The sequence below is a fragment of the Scyliorhinus canicula genome, chromosome 9 (genome assembly GCF_902713615.1).
Source record: "Scyliorhinus canicula chromosome 9, sScyCan1.1, whole genome shotgun sequence".
In the NCBI taxonomy this organism is placed as follows: Eukaryota; Metazoa; Chordata; class Chondrichthyes; order Carcharhiniformes; family Scyliorhinidae; genus Scyliorhinus; species Scyliorhinus canicula.
This window is the reverse complement of record NC_052154.1, coordinates 43,688,383-43,709,308: the sequence shown is the minus strand read 5'-3', so window position 1 is coordinate 43,709,308 and position 20,926 is coordinate 43,688,383.

The following is a 20,926-nucleotide window of genomic DNA, read 5'->3' as shown; positions in this document are numbered from 1 at the left end:
TTACCCGAGAATTGTTACACTGTTTAACCTCTGGTGTAACTCAGTGATTAACAGTGCAACCACCGCCTTCCCCCCACCCCAACTACCCAGCCCACACCAACCCAACTGTATTGCTGCTGATCAGAGGATCGGGCCCATGATCTATTTTATTGATGTCAGTTGAGGGATAAATATTAGCAAGGCCTTAGAAGCAGAAAGGTTTACAACACAGAGGGTGGCCATTTGGCCGAACGAGACCAGTCCCTCGATCAACATTGCGTGCCGTTGAACAATGGACCCCCCCCACCACCAGCCCACATGGCGAGTCCCCCATTCCCTGCTGGCTTCAGTGGCAGCAGGCTGAGACCCTAGAGTGGACATTCATTTCCCACAAAAGGGCTTCAATTGGTGTATATGTGGGAAACTGGATCTAATTGGGGGATGGGCAGGAGATGGAGGGGTCCCCACCATGCACTTTTCCATCCAACTAAATGGCCCTCTGTGCCTCAGAACTCACCTCTGAGGGGTGGGGGCGTCATTCAATTCCACTCATTGTCTTCTGAGAAATCTGCCCCTATCCTATTCAAATACTATCACTGGATCTTTTACATTCACCTGAGGACACTGCCACACCCCTCAGTTCAGCTTTGAAGTATATGTCTGGATTTTGTGACAACTTGTGTGACGCCTCTCCCCCCCCCCCCCCCCCCCCCCCCCCCCCCACAGCATGTTTTGTGGTGGCAGAGGCGGCTTGCCTTTGGCTGTTGACTGGATCTTCTGGTCCTGCTGCTGTCAACAGGTTTTCCCTTCTGTTCGCACCTTCTGTCGCCACGGAACCTGCAGGAGGTGGGGGGGGGGGGGGGGGGGGGTGCAGTCCACGTCTTTGGAGGGTGGTAGGAACAACAATCTATTGATCTACAATTGAACCATGGCTAGCACCTAAAATTGGAAATAACCTTTACATTTGTAACGAAAAGGGTTTCCGTTACTCCACAACAGGCTGGTATTGGGTGTTATACATAACTGTGGGTGTCTCTCTCCTGCAGGTGTTAAAACCACGACCCGGAAGTGTCGCACTGGGACAACGTCCCAAGAGAGAGGGGGCAAGTCTCACTGTTTATACCTAACCAGTGAGGTTGTCCTTATACCACATCAGTTACCTTGACTGCCACCTACGCCTGTGTGAGTCTCTCTCTCTCCTGTGATGGGGAAATGTCACTGGAAGTGCCCACTAGTGCAACTTCACAAGAGAGAGAGAAAGAGGGAGCACTGTTTATTCCTGACCAGTAGCCTCTCTTGAGTGAGCGTGTTCGAAGCGCTCAGATTCCCTTTTCCGGTCCTTGACTACGGGATTATCTCCTGGCAATTATTGTGACTTGACCAGAGCGGACAGTGAAAGGAAGGTGAGAACCACAATATTAGTAGTTTTAAAATAATTGATTTATTCAAGAGAAATTAAGTCTTTTGCAACTCAGATTAACCCACACACACACACACACACACCAATTATGAAATACTATGTGTAAAACAAGAGACTAAACGGCACATCAAAAATTCTTACAGTTTACACAGATTAACTTTAGCGATGCAAACACAGATAGATTCACTCACCCACCCCAAACCTCAACAAGCTATGCTAATTGGGAGTTTCCTCTGAGCTGGAGGAATATACTCACCGCTCCAGGGACAGGATAGTTAAAAAAAACATTGACACGGATTTCTTTAGATCTTCTTCCAAGCTATCTGGTCCTTGCGGCTGTTGCTCCTTCAGTTCTCGTGGTCTCTTTTCAGCCAGGCGAAGCGTGTGTCAGGCAAGAGAGTAGAGTTTCTTTCAGGAGAGTAGAGTTCTTGCAGGGGCGAGTAGAGTTCCTTTTTTTCCATTTTCTCACAGTTCCTCAGACTTGACTTTTTAAGGGCAAAACCCTGAATGGGTCGAACACTGACTCTCCCACAGGTGAGTTCCAGGACAAAGGAAGCCTTTCTGATTGTTGACAGAATGGAAGTGATCAAGTACCACTAATAAGGGTGTGTACAAAATAATCAATGTTGCAGAACGTATTGCACAATGACAATCAATTTAAGTCATAATCCATGAGTGTAGTCAGCAGTTGTATATGTTCACTACGTAGATGTGTTTAAATCAGGTTATAGCCACAGCACATCATTGCAAGAATTTGATCATTAACAGTGAAATAATCGAAGGGAAGATTCATACGTGGCCAAAAATCCTTCATTTATATTAACTGTAGAAATCTTCAAAGACGGCTACAATTATCATGTCACAGAGATGTACCAAGTACTATTAGACCCCAGTACACTAGTACGTCAATAGAATATATTAGAGGAGAGCTAAAAATAAAAAGTCTATTTGGCACAGATTTAACTATGGAACTGCTGGAGCTGTATCCAATGTCAATATTTATCCCCTGCTCTGACTCATAAAAGTGTAAATCTAAGAATGTAGACTTGAAGGCAAAGATTCTTCTGGCAGCTGACCGACGAATCCTGCTTATTCTTTCCAGAATTAATGCACTTGCTGGGCCTGGGGGATGTTGAGAGATTATTTTTATTCTTCATCAAAGTAATGGAAAAATAATTTTTGTGACCCCCCCCCTCCCCCTGTCCCAGCTTGATAGCTATGAATAAGCAGGGGTTCTTGCCTTTCACAATTTACTGTGCAAATCTTGCCAATTAGTTTAAATTGTTCAACAGTAGATATTAGAGAATACTATTTTGGAAGTGGAAGCTGCTAGCTAAAGCAATACAGTGTTCAGCTTCAGTCACGAGACCAAGATTAAATTAGCTGGCATTCTCAATTTGTTTCCTCCTCCAGGGGGAATTTTTCCAGTTTTGGCCACGTTTCAAGGACTTCCAGGTCAGGGAAAGCACATAAACATCTCCGAAATATCTCTAATTGTTCTGACCCAGCTTTACAAGAATGTCCTCGCAGTACCAATGAGACAGGTCCATTTTCACACTAGCCAATCTCAGAACTTTTCTGAATGAATTACATCCGAATACTGAATAGGGAAAGAAGGCGTCCCATTGTCACATCATTAGCTGGATCTGATTCAAATCCTCTACACTGATCTAACTCACTGCATCACCTGTTCCCTTTTATGCTGGACACAAACATAAAGGTTTTACAAATACATAGGCTGTTGTTTCAAAGCAGTAAATGAACTAGGTGCTCAGATGACATTGGCAAAATATCTGTATGATTTATAATGCAATATGAACCTTTTGAACCATTGACTTCAATGGAAAGGAAATCACAAAATGCTTTCATAACCCCCCCCCCCCCCCCCCCCCTTCAGAGGGAGGTTTGGGGTATTGGGGGAGGGGTCAGTTTTGATTGACAGCACAATGAGCCAATCCTCAATGTGGGGAGGGGGAGGGGAGCAGGGCGGAGGGTCAGAGATCAGTTTTCCTTTATAATAATAATCTTTATTATTGTCACAAGTAGGCCTACATTAACACTGCAATGACATTACTGTGAAAATCCCCCAGTCGCCACACTCCGTCGCCCATTCGGGTACACTGAGGGAGAATTCAGAATGTCCAATTCACCTACCAAGTACGTCTTTCAGGACTTGTGGAGTAAACTGGAGCACCCGGAGGAAACACATGCAGGCACGGGGAGAACATGCAGATTTCACAGACAGTGACCCAGGCTGAAATCAAACCCGGGACCCTGGCGCGGTGAAGCAACAGTGCTATCTACTGTGCTGCCGTGCCGCCCATAATTGTCCATGTCTCTCTGAAAAACAATTGTGGCATTTGCAGTGTAGAAACATTCCATTCAGACCAGCCGCCCCATACTCCATATCAACCAGGTTCATTTGGAAACAGTTGGAGAAACAAACTTTTACTAATGTTGGCAGCAATGAGGTGAATAAATATTGCCTCATCATGTGAAATTATTCTCACATCAGGAGCAAAGTTTGTCTAATTCATTATTTTTGATGTCACAAGAAACATTGAAAAAGTTTGAATTTCATTGCAAACACAGTGGTTGGGAATTTGCAGTCTTGTTCACATAGCGCATGAATGGTGAAGGGAGCTCAATATCTTGCGAGAGACCCAAATTGAGTCATACATTGGTGGTAAGTTTGATTGCGATTGTCCTCGCTCCCCCCACCCCCCATCCCCGCCGCACCCTCGCCACTAGTCTAATTATCAGGCCTCTATGTCTGATAATCCCCCCGTTATGTTATCCATTCACGTCGGCATGAGGACACGGCAACATGAATTATGACTGATCGACCGCGATGTGCACCTGGCAGGTAGACGGGTGCATCGCTCAGTGGGGAGAGGACCATGCCCAAGTAGTACCCTTGCAGCGTCCAGCCACTGCCCCCATCACTGTCTGGGCACCATCCCCTAACACTGCCTCCTGGTGTTGACTCCTGGAGGGTGGGGTGTGGCTGGCATTGCGTTTGGGGGAGTGGGTGTTCTACTTTTACTTTTGTATACAAATGCCACCCCATTCCTTAAAAAACTGCTGGTGGTACGGGCTCAATCAGAGCCTGCTCCGCCAGCGTGACATTGTGGGACTCACCCCTTGCCATTTTATTTTTCTGCTGCGAGCAATAAGGCGGGTAAAACAGTTGCTGCAGTCTGCGGTTTTAACGTCGCTTTTCCCTCCCCCTGTGGTATAAAAATGGATAAATTATGCCCAGTGTTGTATTTGGTCATCTATTTCATGTAAAATAAGGTAGGCTGTTTGTTATGACACCCACAAAGACCATGGGTGATTGTCAATTTATCTCCCAATGGGGTTCATGGAGTACCAGTTCCCGTATTGAGCGGGCAGAGGCTCACCCAATAGGGACTCACTGCCGGTACTTTAAAATGTGTAACCCAGACCTGGACGCTATTCCTTATGGTCCTAGGCTGGGACACTGGTATTGTACGCCATGGTTGCGGCTTCTTTTTGTTCAAGGAATAAACCCGAGTTGTGTGTTAGCCTGGCATTGCTGGAGTTATTATGTTGGCGATGAGGAGTAAAAATGGGATTCCGAGCAGTCTTCAAAGTAAAACAAACAGCCCTCCGATAAGCAGAAAAAAAAGAAATGCCTTTTTTAGTAATCTCGAACCATATGATCTTAACATACAAGACTGGGTCTAATATGAAGAGCACATGTGGTATTTCTTTCAGGCCAATAACCATTTTGTAAAGGAGCATAGTTTGAAAACTGGAAACAGTAGTAATAGGTTTCCTAATCATGATAATAAGGCTTTAATTATAGCCAGAGCACCTCCAGTAGTAACGTCTCTCCCCACCTCTGTATCATCAGCCCTCGAGTCTCCCAAGAGCCTATCCTTGCTCCCCTTGGCTTCCTCATTTACATGCTGACCTCTGTGACACATTGTTTCAGATGTCTATTAACTCTTCCAATCTCTCACATTTCTTCCGTGCTGTCCAACTGTTTGTCCTGTATTCAGCTCCACTTCAGTTTTCAGTACTTCCAACCAAAACTGGAAAGATCAAACCCATCATCTTCAGACTTGATCACAAGACCCTTTCACAGATTCTATCCACGCCCTATCCGATCTCTTGGCATTGTGACATGAATCAGATGATGGAAAATAGTCATCAAGCCCTGAAAAAGATAATCAGCTATTGATTATCGGAAATAATACTCAATACGTATTTATTATGTAGCAAAGTATAGCAACACTACATTAGTCAAAGATCATACAGCAGCAGTTAAGGGAATTATGTATCATAATAATGATTCAAGAGATGTGCCATATTCTTTTTACGTTTCCTCAAAGGTCATAGGATATGTCACTCAAGTTGGTTGTGGTGTTCAGTGGTTTCTGAGTTTGATTGTGCTGGTCTTTTCTCTGACCTATGTAACTGTGTGTGATTATTTAAACCTGCACTGGGTGGGGCTAGAGAGCCAATTAAATAATAAGTTTATTTAAGTTTCTAGAAAAAAGACTTGTGTTCTGCCTGACATTCTGTGTAGAAAATCTTGTGAGTTCTGAGATGCTTTAAAGGGCTTTAAATAAACCCGTTTTGCAGATTTTGGAACAAGTGTTATCTCTCTATTGCTCTGAGATGGAACAGTCACAGAAGATATACTGCAACCCAGCGACTACATAACATTGGCCTCTCACATTAAGGCTGAGTGGAGGAATAGATGGCCCCCAGAAAATGGTAGCAAAGGCCATTTGCAGCTATTGTCATCAGTCTCCAGAGGTATCCGCGAGTCCCCCAATGCACTTATGGAAGACCAGTGCAATCCCTGTGGAAAGTCCCAATGTCTCCGAGGTCAAATCTATTATTATTGCTGCATGAAACTCTAAAGATATATTACTTGTAAAGCACTAAATATAGACACATACTGCACATGATATATATAGTTATACCCTGTATTTTTCTGTATTACATTTCACACCGGACAACTGGATTATAAATAGCACTAATCAGATTTCACAACCCTAGGAAAGGCTTGTAGTAGGGAGTTTTTCAGAGTTCCAAACATTCTGATGTACCTAACTTTAAAAGGTATCAGGAAAGTAGAAATGCTTTGCCGAAAAGACCCAAGGATAAAAAAATACTGTTGGGGTGGAAATATGAAATAAGACAATTTAGAAATACAGGTCAGGGGCCAGATTCTCTGTTCCTGAGGCAAAGTGCTGATGCCAGGGCAGGATTCGTGGACTTCCACGACAGCAAATCGGGTGCCACATCGGAACTGATTCAGCGACTGTTAAGGGACTAGCACTGGCACAACATGGAACACCATGGATTCTAATGGGAAATGGTGGCAGATTAGTCAGGTTCACGACGGACACTGAGGAGGCTGACAAGCTGCAGCCACGTATACACATAGCACTCCCCACACACACACCATCCCAGTCAACAAGATGGCATCAAGGAGAGCCGCTCTGAGATTTACGGATGCCGAGCTCAACACCCTCCTGGAGGATAGATGGCCCGGGAAGGAGGCTGCCAGCCGCTCGCTGTGTCTGGGTGCAGGTGGCAGAGGTGGTCAGCGCCACCAGCAACACCGTCCGGACCGGTCAGCAGTGCTGTAAAAAACTGCACGACCTCCTCAGGGCGGCCAGGGTGAGTAGGCAGCACTGTGCCCCTGGCACTAATCCCCATCCCACACACCCGTTACCCCATCCCCCCAACCCAGAGGGTGGCCAAACCCCCACCCTGCATCACTTGTCGCCATCCACTGGCCGCCATGGCTGGGTGCCCTGGTCACTGAATCCAGCTACCCACCCCCCTGGGCTCCATGTGTCGGACTGTCTAACATTGTGCACTTTCTATCCCCCCCACCCACCCAGGAGAAGGCCGCTCATAACTGCAGGGAGCAGAAAAAAGCTGGAGGGTGACCTCCAGATCTGCAGCAGCCCCTTACTATGGCAGAGCAGTGGACCCTGGATGTAGTTGGTGGGCCTGAGGAAAGGGACATCCCCCGAGGTGGAGATTGGCCTCGGGCAAGGAAGTGAGACCCCCCGAGTTGCGGTTCCCCGTGGCACATGTATCAATCCCCCCCCAACACCACCCTCAGCCCCAAACCACACCACCCTTACTCCCAAACAACTCTCACCACCCATCACCCTCACCCACACACCACACCACCCTCACTCCCAAACCACCCTCACACCACCCCACCACTCCCCGGTCCGTGGTCTAATCATGTGTCTTGTGTCTTGCAAGAGCTTCTGGTGATGGGGTGGGCTCTTCTGGTGTCACTCGCCCTCGGTCACAGCCAGAACCCCCCACCCCCACCCACCCCCACCATGTGTCAAGCAGCGATGATGATACCGACATGGAGGGGACCCATATGCCGGAGACCTAGGCGAATCCGATGTTGACACAGATTTCCCATCACAACTGTCTCCAACATGCTCCACCATCCCAGACACACTCACCTCGGTTGGTCACTTTAATGAAGAGGCTCCTGGGACACTTACTGGTGCGCACCACACAGCTTATCCGGTACAGCAGGTGGAGGTAGGAATACCCGAGGGGGCAGACGGTCAGAGGGCTGGCCAACCCAAGGGACTAGCTGCCGTTCAGACAGTTTTGGGCTTCTGGAACAGACAGCCCATCTATTATGGAGATACAGTCGCAGAGACAGGACAACATGAGGGGTTGTCGGTGAGCATCCAGCACCTGAAGGCGCAGGTGGAGAGTCCAACCTGCAGGAGCAGGAGGTGGTGCCAATCATGCATGCTATCATGGCCAACACTGCACGGGTGGCGTCTGCGATGGAGGCCTGGGGGGGGGGGGGGGGGGGGGGCAAGGGTTTTGGCTATGGATCAACATGTCCAAGGCCTGGGGCATTCTGTGCAGGAGGTGGCTGAGGCCAAGGACAAGGTTGCCCTCTCACAGGCAGCCATGTGCCAGAGCCGTCTGGAAATTGCTGCGCTGTTCCTGAGTGTGGCCCAGTCACAGCGGGCCATGGCTGGGAGTGTCGGCGGCATTGCCCAGGTGCTGGCCGGTGTGGCACAGACGCAGAGGTGGTTGGCCCAGTCCCAGAGGTAGATGGCCCAGTCACTGGCTGATGTGACACAGACCCAAAAGATGGTGGCGCAGTCACAGCGTGATGTGCGCAGTCCCAGACGAAGGTGGTCTAATCCCTGTGCTCCTTGGCCGCGAGCATGCAGATCCTGGCCGAGACTAGAGCGGGACTCCAGCACTGGCAGTGCCAAGTGGCGGAGGAGCCTCAGGCGATAGCCCCCTTCACACCCCAATCCCATGGAGTAGCCCAGGGGCCATTGGGCAACCCGAGGGAGGAGGAGGTGATGGGGCCTGTGCCTGTGACTCTCGCAAGGGATGTGCCAGAACACCGCAACACCTCGGACCCCCCCCCCGTCCTGTTCCTGGCGCATATGGTGGATAGTGGGCAGAAGGGCAGCATTGTGACTAGCACAATTGCTTCACAGCACCAGGGTCCCAGGTTCGATTCTGGCTTGGGTCACTGTCTGTGTGGAGTCTGTACATCTTCCCCGTGTGTGCGTGGGTTTCCTCCGGGTGCTCCGGTTTCCTCCCACAGTCCAAAGATGTGCAGGTTAGGTGAATTGGCCATGCTAAATTGCCCTTCGTGTCCAAAATTGCCCTTAGTGTTGGGTGGGGTTACTGGGTTATGGGGATAGGGTGGAGGTGTTGACCTTGGGTAGGGTGCTCTTTCCAAGAGCCGGTGCAGACTCGATGGGCTGAATTCTATGATATCTATGAACAGGGCAGCACCACGCCACATGGGACACGCAAGCAGCAGCTGGGCCCATCCAGGCCGGTCGCCCCAGAAGACAGCTGCCAACTGGGATGCAGATCACAGGGCAGGAATCACAGCAGGCCACCTCCAGTCCTGCTGGACCATGAGGGGACCCACCTAGATGTACCGTTAGGACCTGTAAGGCCAGAAAGTGACACACCAGTTAAGTTGGCACAGGTGCAGGGCACAGTTTAGTGATGGGGCCAGGGCATGTATCTGTATATATTTTATCACATTCAACAGCTGTTCACAATGTTACAGCCTGCCTTGGTGCTCTGTCGGTAGGATTTGTAAGGTTGGCTGGTCTGGGCTGGCCAGAGAGGGGGTGGGGGGTGAATGGGTGGACATTGGGGTGGACTGGGCTCAGAGACCGTAGTTCAGCCAGCCCTCACCACTCCGTAATGGAACGCATTGATGCTGCTGTTGAGGCGATGGAGAATTGCAATGTGGCATGAAACTGGCACCGGTCATGATTTTAGCGTCAAAACCGATTCTCTGCACAATCGAGTTTCCTGATTTTGCCGTCGGCCAACGGAGAATCCCGCCCCAGGTCTATTAGCATCAGAGAAAGAAAAGTATGGTGTGGCCTCTGTCTGAAGTGGCATAGCCTGGTAGGTGGTAGTGTCACAATACCCTGGGCTAGTGCACGGTCAATTCCTGCCCCACTTGACCCAGAGTCGCAGCTGACATTAGATGAGGCCGAGACCAATGAACTGCAGTCACCAGGTTTGTAGCTTTAACAAAAGTAACCTTTTATTATGTATAGTATATTAATTAAACTGAGAGAAAATGTAACGGACTATCTAATACCCCTTTCCCAACCCAACTTCCCTAACTAACCCTACCCTCTCTACAGACACACACACACAGACAAACAACACAGAGGGGAAAGTGTGGTTCAAAGGTTAAAAAATAATAAAATAACAGGATAAACTGGTTTTAGAATAATGAAGCAGTTCTCTCACTTCAACAAGCAAGAGAGAATGTATTTTTTCTCCTTCCAAGGTCTAAAACTGCCAAGTTCTCTTTGACCCTGTGTTAATTGAAGGTCAGTTTGGTCTGGAGGTAGGAAATGCATCCAAATAAACAACGGGCACACCCACAATTAAATATATCAACCTTATGTTTAACTTTCTGAGCCAGGTTTTCAGAATGTAGACAAAACTTGGCCCTTAGCCAAGTCTCGCCCAAGTAGGCAAACTGGGTGTCATTTTGACTTTGTACAGAATGTAAAATAGACAATATTAATTCAACTGCCTGCTACACATGTCCCCAATTTTCATTTCCATTGGCAGGTAATGGTAGATAGGGGTGGTTGTCCTACTGTTATGATGACTATGAAGAACACAGGGAGTCATCAATAGATCTCCCCATGGTTTCATGAAATAGAAATTCCCCTATTGAACAGGCAGAAACTCGTCCAATTGGAGATGCATGACAAGAGTTTAAAACCCGCAGTTCCGACCATACCAGCATCGCCGTAGGTCCCCAGGCTGGGAGTTAAGTGTAGTATGCCACAGTAGCAGCCATTTTTGTTGCTCCAATAAAGGGAGTTATTATTAGAAGACTGACCTTGGCAAAGTCATTCCACTGGCGACGAGAAGTAAAAACAGTTTTTCCGAGCAGCCTTCAGAGTTGAATTTGAGCAGCCTCTCCGGTAAGAAACAACATGGCTCTCTTCGGTAAGCTCAAACCTTACGATGTTAACAGAGTAGACTGGGCCGAATAAGCGGAGCGCATATGTTATTTCTTCCAGGCTAATAACATGGTGGGAGATAAGAAGCAGAAAGTGATTCTGCCAACAGCATGCGGGGCCTGATATTCAGCATAATAAAAAGCCTGACCTATCCAGATTCCCCGAAATCAAAAACTTTTGACAAGCTCTTGAACTAGTGCAAAATCACCATGACCCAAAACCCTCTCTCACTCTCCAAAGAAACTGGTGGAATATTGTGAATTCGGCCCATCCCTGACCCAGATGCTGTGAGACAGATTGATGTGTGGAATAAACAATGTGACAACTCAAAGCAAGTTATTGGCATAGCTCAATCTGGATGTCAAAAAGCCATTGAGATAGCCCGATCCCTGGAGAATGCAGAAAAACGGACTCAGGGGCTACAAGGGACCTCACAGTCATGTCCTCTGGGGAGGGGGAAGAACCTTGGCCAGGATTCTCCCCTACCCGGCGTACCAGAGTGGCGAGAACCACCCCAGTGTCCTTGCCTCCCCAAAGGTGCGGAATACTCCGCACCTCTAGGGGCTAGACCCTCGCCGGAGTGGCTCCCGCTCCGCTGACTGGCGCCAACGGCCTTTGGCGCCACGCCGACCGGTTTCAGGGCTGGCAGAAAGGCCTTCACCGGTCAGCTTGAGTGCGTGCATGCGCTGGAGCGTCAGCGGCCGCTGACGTCACCACCGGCGCATGTGCGGTGGAGGGGGTCACTTCCGCTTCCGCCATGATGGAGGCCGTGGCGGCGGCGGAAGAAAAAGAATGGCCCCACGACACAGGCCCGCCTGCCGATCGGTGAGCCCCGATCGCGGGCCAGGCCACCGTGGGGGCACCCCCCGGGGTCCGATCGCCCCGCGCCCCCCCCCAAGACCCCAGGGCCCGCTCCCGCCGCCTGCTCCCGCCAGCACCAGAGGTGGTTTAAACCACGTCGGCAGGAGAGGCCTGACAGCAGCGGGACTTCGGCCCATCGTGGGCCAGAGAATCGCCGCGGGGGGCCCGCCGATCTGTGGGGCGCGATTCCCGCCCCAGCCAATTCCTGGGTGGCGGAGAATTACGGCCACGGCGGCGGCGGGATTTACGAAGGCCCCGGGCGATTCCCCGACCCTGCGGGGGGGTCGGAGAATTCCGCCATGTTCAAGCATCCATTCCTCAGTTGAATACAACTGTGTGAATTTCCCATCACCAAGTTGTTGGAACCAACAATTCTACGGACAAGTGCTTGTAGGATTAGAATAACGGTTTTAATACACTCACAACAGAGCCAGCCGGATAGCCATTGAACTTTCGGTGAACTGGCCGGCTGACCATGTGGCACTGATCTTTATACAGCAGCTCCAGGGGGAGGAGTCCTGGGCGGAACCAAGGAAGAAGCCCAGTACAATTCTCGAGCATTCCGAGAGCTACTCCCCTGGTGGTCAAGTAGTGCAACTGCACTTACAATATAGGCACATATATACACATTATAATCCGGTGTGAATCACATTCACCACATTCACCCCCTGTGAAAAAAATCGAGTCCAGCGGGGGTGGTGGCTCACAGAGTTAGTCTGTCTGGTGGACGAATTGTTCGTTTCGATCTGCGGAGCACCGGGGTTGCAGCCTCTTGCGGTGGCTGGGTGGGTGTTAAGAGCTGGGGTACGAGGTTCCCTGGACCCATCACCGGCGCCCCCATCCAATGCCCCCAGGGGGGTTTCCCCAGCAGTATGAGGTGGCTTCAATGGGAATCCCATTGACAGTGATGGGAACAGGGAAACCTGCCATCAGCGAACAATGTGCTGCCTCCCGCCTCCGGGAAATACGTGGCTGGGAGGCAGGAAAATCCCGCCATTTTCTCTAGTTTTATAAATGGGATTAATCGAAATGTGGGCACAATATTTAAGAGCTTTGAGCAGTGGTCAAAAATTGCACCTTTCAGTTTTATGATACAAACTGATTAATATGAGATATAGCAATCTTGCAAGGCAGAAGGAGGCCATTCAGCCCACTGAGTCTGCACTGATGCTCTGAAAAGCAACCTACCTAGACCCACTGAAGCTTTACTCTGGAGATTCCTTAATAATATTAGCAGTTATTCACCTATCTGCAGGGGGCTGGCAGGACCCCGGAGTGCTTCTCGCAGCTTCAGCTGCAGATACGGGTGATGAGCCATCAATTGCACGAGAGACGAGTTGCTATACAAAAGTTAGGCTTTAATAAGCTAGAACTTACCCCTGCGGTTGTCTACAATAAAATGGACGACCGCCGGGCGCTCCGATTATTTATACCTTGGTAAGGAGGCGTGGTTCACTCAGCCTCTCAACCAATCGGAGAGCTGTCACATGACTGGTCTCAACCAATCGGTCGAGAGGCACATGACCGACCAGGGCCAATGGTAAGCCTGTGTTCAGCACCAATGGCAGGCAGCTATGCAAATCATCTCACCACATTCACCCCTTGCGGAGAAAGAAGCCGGGGGGGGGTATCAACGAGAGACGGGGGCGGGGGGGGGGGGGGGGGGGGGGGGGGGGAGAACTGGTGATATGAGTAGCAGCCGGGAATACAAAAATGTTCTCTCCTTTCTTTTATTACATTTTGGGCTTCCCACTGGCCCAGACAATTAGCAATATTACACAAAGTCCCAACAAAGTCCATGGAGCTGTTGAAATTTAGATCGATTCGATCAGTCTTTTCGTGGCCCGTGACGTTCTGGCAGACTGCCGCAATGGAGTAGGTGACGTCGGTTCAGCCGATGGTGGTGGTTCCGCTGACGTCCTGGAGTCCGGGAGCGATGGTCCTTGAATAGTCTCCGTCACCCGAGCTGGCTGTGGAGACGCCATGGATGGGGAAGGGGTGACCTGAGTGGGGCGCTGGGTAGAAAAAAAACAGGGGGGGTCTGTGGTGAAGGGGGGGAAGGCCGCACGCCGGCAGGTGCCATGTCCCGGAGGGAGACCGTGTACTGCCGACCGTCGGGGTACTCCACATACGCATACTGCGGTTAGCGTGGAGTAACTGGACTTGTTCCACCAACGGGTCAGACTTGTGCACCCGCACATGCTTCCGGAGCAAGATGGGTCCGGGGGTGACCAGCCAAGTCGGGAGAGGGGATCCGGAGGACGACTTCCTGGGGAAGACAAGAAGACGTTCATGAGGTGTCTGATTTGTTGCGGTACATCACTGGGAGATCACTGGACCGGAGGGCCAGTAGTATGGTCTTCCAGATGGTACCATTCTCCCGCTCGACCTGTCCATTACCCCAGGGCTATAGCTGGTCGTCCTGCTAGAGGCAATGCCCATGTTGAGCAGGAATTGACGCAGCTCGTCGCTCATAAAGGAGGACCCCCGATCGCTGTGTATGTACGCGGGGTAGCCGAACAGGGAGAAGATGGAGAGGAGGGCCTTAATGACGGTCGATGTGGTCATGCCGGGGCAGGGAATGGCGAAGGGGAAGTGGGAGAATTCGTCAATTACCGCCAGGAAGTAAATGTTGCGCGGTTGTTAGAGGGAAGGGGCCCCTTTAAGTCAATGCTGAGACGTTCGAAGGGGCGGGATGTTTGATCAGGTGTGCGCGCTCGGGGCGGTAGAAGTGCGGTTTGCACTCGCCGCAGATGTGGCAGTCACGGGTTACTGTCCTGACTTCCGCGATGGAGAAAGGCAGGTTGCGGGCCTTAATGAAATGGTAGAGACGGGTCACCCCTGGATGGCAAAGGTCCGCGTGGAGGGAGCGGAGGCGGTCTATCTGTGCGCTGGCGCAGGTGCCGCGGGACAGGGCATCAGGAGGCTCATTGAGCTTCCCAGGACGATACAAGATCTCATAGTTGTACGTGGACAACTCGATCCGCCACCGTAAGATCTTGTCATTCTTGATCTTGCCCCTTTGTGCATTATCAAACATGAAGGCTACTGACTGTTGGTCTGTGAGGAGGGTAAACCTCCTGCCGGCCAAATAGTGCCTCCAATGGCGCACCGCTTCGACTATGGCCTGGGCTTCCTTTTCCACAGAGGGGTGGCGGAGTTCGGAAGCCTGGCGAGTTCTGGAGAAGAAGGCCACGGGTCTGCCCGCTTGGTTCAGGGTGGCCGCCAGAGCTACTTCTGATGCGTCGCTCTCGACCTGGAAGGGGAGGGACTCGTCGATGGCGCGCATCGTGGCCTTTGCGATGTCCGCTTTGTTGCGGCTAAAGGCCTGGCAGGCCTCTGTCGACGGCGGGAAGGTTGTGGTTTGAATGAGGGGACAGGCCTTGTCGGTGTAATTGGGAACCCATTGGGCGTAGTATGCGAAGAAACCCAGGCAGCGTTTGAGGGATTTGAGGGTATTGGGGAGAGGGAGTTCCATCAGGGGGCGCATGCGTTTGGGGTCGGGGCCTATCACTCCTTTACGCACTACGTAGCCGAGGATGGCTAGACGGTCGGTGCTAAACACGCACTTATCCTTATTGTCAGTTAGGTTAAGGAGTTTTGCGGTTTGGAGGAATTTCTGGAGGTTGGCGTCATGGTCCTGCTGATCGTGGCCGCAGATGGTGACATTATCAAGATACGGGAAGGTAGCCCGTAATCCGTACTTGTCGACCATTCGGTCCATCTCCCGTTGGAAGACTGAGACCCCATTTGTGACACCAAATGGAACCCTAAGGAAGTGGTAGAGGCGCCCATCTGCCTCGAACGCGGTGTATTTGCGGTCACTCGCACGGAGGGGGAGCTGGTGGTAAGCGGCCTTAAGGTCCACAGTGGAGAAGACCTTGTATTTCGCGATATCGTTTACCATGGCGGAAATACGGGGGAGAGGATACGCGTCCAGTTGCGTAAACCGGTTGATGGTCTGGCTATAGTCAATAACCATCCGGTTTTTCTCCCCAGTCCGGACCACCAGCACTTGGGCTCGCCAGGGACTGTTGCTGCCCTCGATGGTCCCTTCTTTCAGCAACCTCTGGACCTCGGACCTGATGAAGGACCGGTCCTGGGCGCTGTACCGTCTGCTCCGTGTCGCGACGGGTTTGCCATCGGGGGTGAGATTAGCAAACAAGGAGGGGGGGTCCACTTTGAGGGACGCGAGGCTGCAGACAGTGAGGGGGGGTATAGGACCGCCGAATTGGAAGGTCACGCTCTGCAGGTTGCACTGGAAGTCAAGTCCTAGGAGTGCCGGTGCGCAAAGGTCAGGGAGGGCAAGGAGTTTATCATTTTTAAAAACCTTCCCTTGGACCGTGAGGTCCGCGATGCAGCACCCGGTGATGCGGACGGAGTGCGAACCTGAGGCTAACCCGATTTTGTGTTTTACAGGATGGACAGGGAGCGCGCAGCGTCTTACCGTTGCAGGGTGAACAAAGCTTTCCGTGCTCCCAGAGTCCAGCAGGCAGCCCGTATCGTGGCCGTTGAGGTAGATGAGCGTTGTCGTTTTGGCGAGCGTGCGTGGACGTGACTGGTCGAGCTGAATGGCCGCGAGCCGTGGAGAAAATCCATATTTGTCGTCGTCGTCCGAGTAGATGCTGGAAGAACCTTGCGTGCCAGTCCCGGAAGGTGGTGCCCAGGATTGGCATGTGGAGTCGGGATCCCAAGATGGCGGCGCCCAGGACCCGCACGTGGAGTCGGGGCCCCAAGATGGCGGTGCCCAGGACCCGCACGTGGAGTCGGGGCCCCAAGATGGCGGCGCCCAGGACCCGCATGTGGGGTCGGCGCCTCAAGATGCGGCGCCCAGGGCCCGCACGTGGAGTTGGTGCCCCAGGATGGCGGCGCCCGTGGGGCCCTCGTGGTTGCTGGGGGCAGGGTTAGCGGTGCCGGTGGGCCGATCGGAGCGGCTGGGAGCGGGGGCAGAGAGGCGCGCAGGCCAGGCCAGGGGGCGGCGCGCTGAGAGGAGCGCGGTGAGCTGGAGGGGCCACGGAGGAGAGAGAGAGGCGCGCAGGCCAGGCGCGGGGCCCCGGGGGCGGGGGGGGGGGGGGGAGAGTTGCGCGGCGTCTAGGAGGGGACCAGGAGGGCTCGGAGGAGAGAGAGAGGCGCGCAGGCCGGGCGCAGGGGCCCGGGGGCGGGGGGGAAAGAGTTGCGCGGCGCCCAGGAGGGGACCGGGAGGGCCCGGAGGAGAGAGAGAGGCGCGCAGGCCGGGCACAGGGGCCCGGGGGCAGCGGGGAGAGTGTTGCGCGGCGTCCAGGAGGGGCCAGCAAGGGCCCGGAGGTGGGGATCCCTGGTCGCGGCGCGGAGCCGCAGCGACCGTTTTGGCCTGGCAGACCGTGGAGTAGTGGCCCTTCTTCCCGCAGCTCTTACAGAGGGCGGAGCGGGCTGGGCAGCACGGGCGAGGGTGTTTCGCGAACCCACAAAAGTAGCAGCGGGGCCCCGTGGACTTGTCGGGGCGTCCCGCGACGCAGGCCTGAGGGAGGTTGGGATTGGCGGATGGCGGTGGGGAAGCGTGCCAGGAGGCCCATGGTGCTGCAGCGCGGCTGGGGACATAGGCGCGGGCGTTTAGATCAGCGACCTCCAGGGAGGTGGAGAGAGTCCGTGCCTCAGTTAAGCTGAGGTCGTCTCTCTCCAGCATCCGCTGGCGGAGAGTGGGGGACTGCATCCCAGCCACGTAAGCGTCTCTGATCAGCAGTTCCATGTGCTCTGTAGCTGAAACTGCGAGGCAGGAGCAGTTCCTCCCCAGGATGGCGAGGGCCTGGTAAAATTAGTCTAATGACTCACCGGGGAGCTGTTGTCTGGTGGCCAGCAGATGTTGGGCAAATACTCTGTTGACTGGTTTAAGGAATTGTCCATTCAGCTTTAGCATGGCGGCATCGTAATCTTTCTCCTCCTTGATCATCGCGTAGGCTGCCGTGCCTATGCTGGAGTGGAGGATGTGAAGCTTCTGTGCCATGGTGGGGGGGCTGGTTGCAGACTCCAGGTATCCTTCGAGACATGCCAGCCAATGTTGAAAAAGTTCTGCAGAGTTCGGAGTTTGCGGGCTGATGCGGAGGCATTCGGGCTTGATCCGGAACTCCATCTTCAAAAATCTAGCTTATTAAATTAATGAGCCATCAATTGCACGAGAGACGAGTTGCTATACAAAAATTAGGCTTTAATAAGCTAGAACTTAGCCCTGCGGTTGTCTACAATAAAATGGACACCACCGGGTGCTCCGACTATTTATACCTCGGTAAGGATTGGATTGGATTTGTTTATTGCCACGTGTACCGAGGTACAGTGAAAAGTATTTTTCTGCAAGCAGCTCAACAGATCATTCAGTACATGGAAGAAAAGGGAATTAAACAATTCAAGAAAATACATGAGAATACATAATAGGGCAACACAAGATATACAATGTAACTACATAAGCATTGGAAGCGTACAGGATGTAGTGTTAATGAGGTCAGTCAATAAGAGGGTCATTTAGGAGTCTGGTGACAGTGGGGAAGAAGCTGTTTTTGAGTCTGTTCGTGCGTGTTCTCAGACTTCTGAATCTCCTGCCCGATGGAAGAAGTTGGAAAAGTGAGTAAGCCGGGTGGGAGGGATCCTTGATTATGCTGCCTGCTTTCCCCGGCAGCGGGAGGTGTAGATGGAATCAATGGATGGGAGGCAGGTTCGTGTGATGGACTGGGCGGTATTCACGACTCTCTGAAGTTCCTTGCGGTCCTGGGCCGAGCAGTTGCCATACCAGGCTGTGATGCAGCCCGATAGGATGCTTTCTATAGTGCATCTGTAAAAGTTGGTAAGGGTTAATGTGGACATGCCGAATTTCCTTAGTTTCCTGAGGAAGTATAGGCGCTGTTGTGCTTTCTTGGTGATAGCGTCGACGTGAGTGGAGGCGTGGTTAACTCAGCCTCTCGACCAATCAGAGAGCTGTCACATGACTGGTCTCAACCAATCGGTCGAGAGGCACATGACCGACTAGGGCCAATGGTAAGCCGGTGTTCTGCACCAATGGCAGACAGCTATGCAAATCATATCACCACAACGGGCCCCCGCACTTCTGATCCCGAGTCCGCGCATACACACGGCGGCGGTCTCAAGCGGCCACGCCGAACACCATGGCGGACTCAGCCGGCGGATCTGGACAAGGAAAGAAGGCCCCAACGATCGGCCCCGCTTCGCTACATATAACACGCCCAACCACCGCCCTGGCCACCCAAAAGGCCCCCACCCCCCCCCCCCCCCCCCTCCCCGTACTTGCTCGACCTGCCCCCCACCAGAGCGGCCACAGGCTAAGCCGCAGCCGCCAGCCGAGGTTCCCGACCGGCCAGACGTGGTTAGAACCACACCGTCGGGAACTCGGCCAGTTTTACCCAGAGAATCGCTGGGGGGACCTCTGTCAATGGTCCCCCAGCCGCGCCGCGTAATCCACGCGTGAGCAATTCTCTGGGGACCGGAGAATCGCGGGAGCAGCGCCGGCTACGATTCCCGCATGAACATCGATTCTCTGCCCCCGCACCAAACGCAATTTCGGCACAGGGCTGCGGAGAATCCCGTCCCCCCATATTCTGCATGATTGCTCATTGACTGTGTCCACTGATATGGAACATGTTATTGTATGCTAAAGTATTGAGAATAAAGCAAATCTTTTGCTCAAATTCTATTTGAAACGTATACTTACAATCGATTTAAAACATGGTCCTTTTCCTTGCACATAATACTGTGATGTAATTACCGGAATCGTCCCAAAAAATGAGAAAGTGTCAGTCCCAGCGAGAAAAACGGGACCTCTTGGCATAAAAAAGGTGATTGGGTGTAGTTAACGGCATCACTCTGGCAAGGTGGGAACTCTGAGAGCCGGGAACCGGCTTCAAACAGATCGCGGCATCATCTGACGTACTGACCAGTGCTGCAGCCAAACAGCCCCCAGGCCATATTCCCCTCAACAATCATCACCAACAGATACACCCCCCCCCCCCCCCACCTCCACGGCAGCCATCGCCAGAATATTTCCCCCCCCCCTTGCCAATGTTCACCCTCCCCCATGCCCACCATACGTATATGGACAGCTCCCCCTCATTGGGCTTCCACTAGGGACCTGGCCTGGCACTGCCCCTGGCACAGGAATTCCAAAACATGAGCATGCTGGAGAGAATCACGGCCGGAATGCTCCATTTGTGAGACTAAGGCACATCTCAACCGGAAAAAATCAATGTCCAGTTTTGAGCCTGCTTAACGGGTGTTTCTCAACAGCTGCAGTTCTGAAAACACCCTGCTATTCAATGGCACTGTGCCATTTGTTTTGGCCTTGGGGAGTTTCTCTGGGCAGCACGGTAGCATTGTGGATAGCACAATGGCTTCACAGCTCCAGGGTCCCAGGTTCGATTCCGGCTTGGGTCACTGTCTGTGCGGAGTCTGCACATCCTCCCCGTGTGTGCGTGGGTTTCCTCCGGGTGCTCCGGTTTCCTCTCACAGTCCAAAGATGTGCAGGTTAGGTGGATTGGCCATGATAAATTGCCCTTAGTGTCCAAAATTGCCCTTAGTGTTGGGTGGGGTTGCTGGGTTATGGGGATAGGGTGGAGGTGTTAACCATGGGTAGGGTGCTCTTTCCAGGAGCCGGTGCAGACTCGATGGGCCGAATGGCCTCCTTCTACACTGTAAATTCTATGTAAAATCTACGCCGAGATCGTACTTGAGTAATTTACTAGTGCGAGCCTGGCAGCAAAGGTTCCTCGCAGATCGGGGCACATTTTGTCTGGCTGCTACTGATCTTTCCCCCCTTTTCAGACCCCTCCCCCACTGTTTCCAACCCCCCCAACCTCTGGGCAGTCCCCAGGAACTCCGCTCAGCCCCTCCACCTGGTAAGGCACCCCCAGGCTCAATCCCTGACAGTGCCAACCTTGCACCTGAGCACGTTGGCACTGCCAGCCTGGCACCATGGCAGTGCCTGCGTGCTAGAGGGAGTGACAGGGTGCCACCCTGTCCTGTCCCCTACCACCCAGGGGTCTCTGGGAACCCCACCCCCCCCCCAGGTGTCATTATGGTTGGTCCACATTTGTGGAAACCAATACTAAATGGTGCCCTGACGGTATCTCCCAGGCACAGCTGTTGGGTCCCGGGCACCAACGGA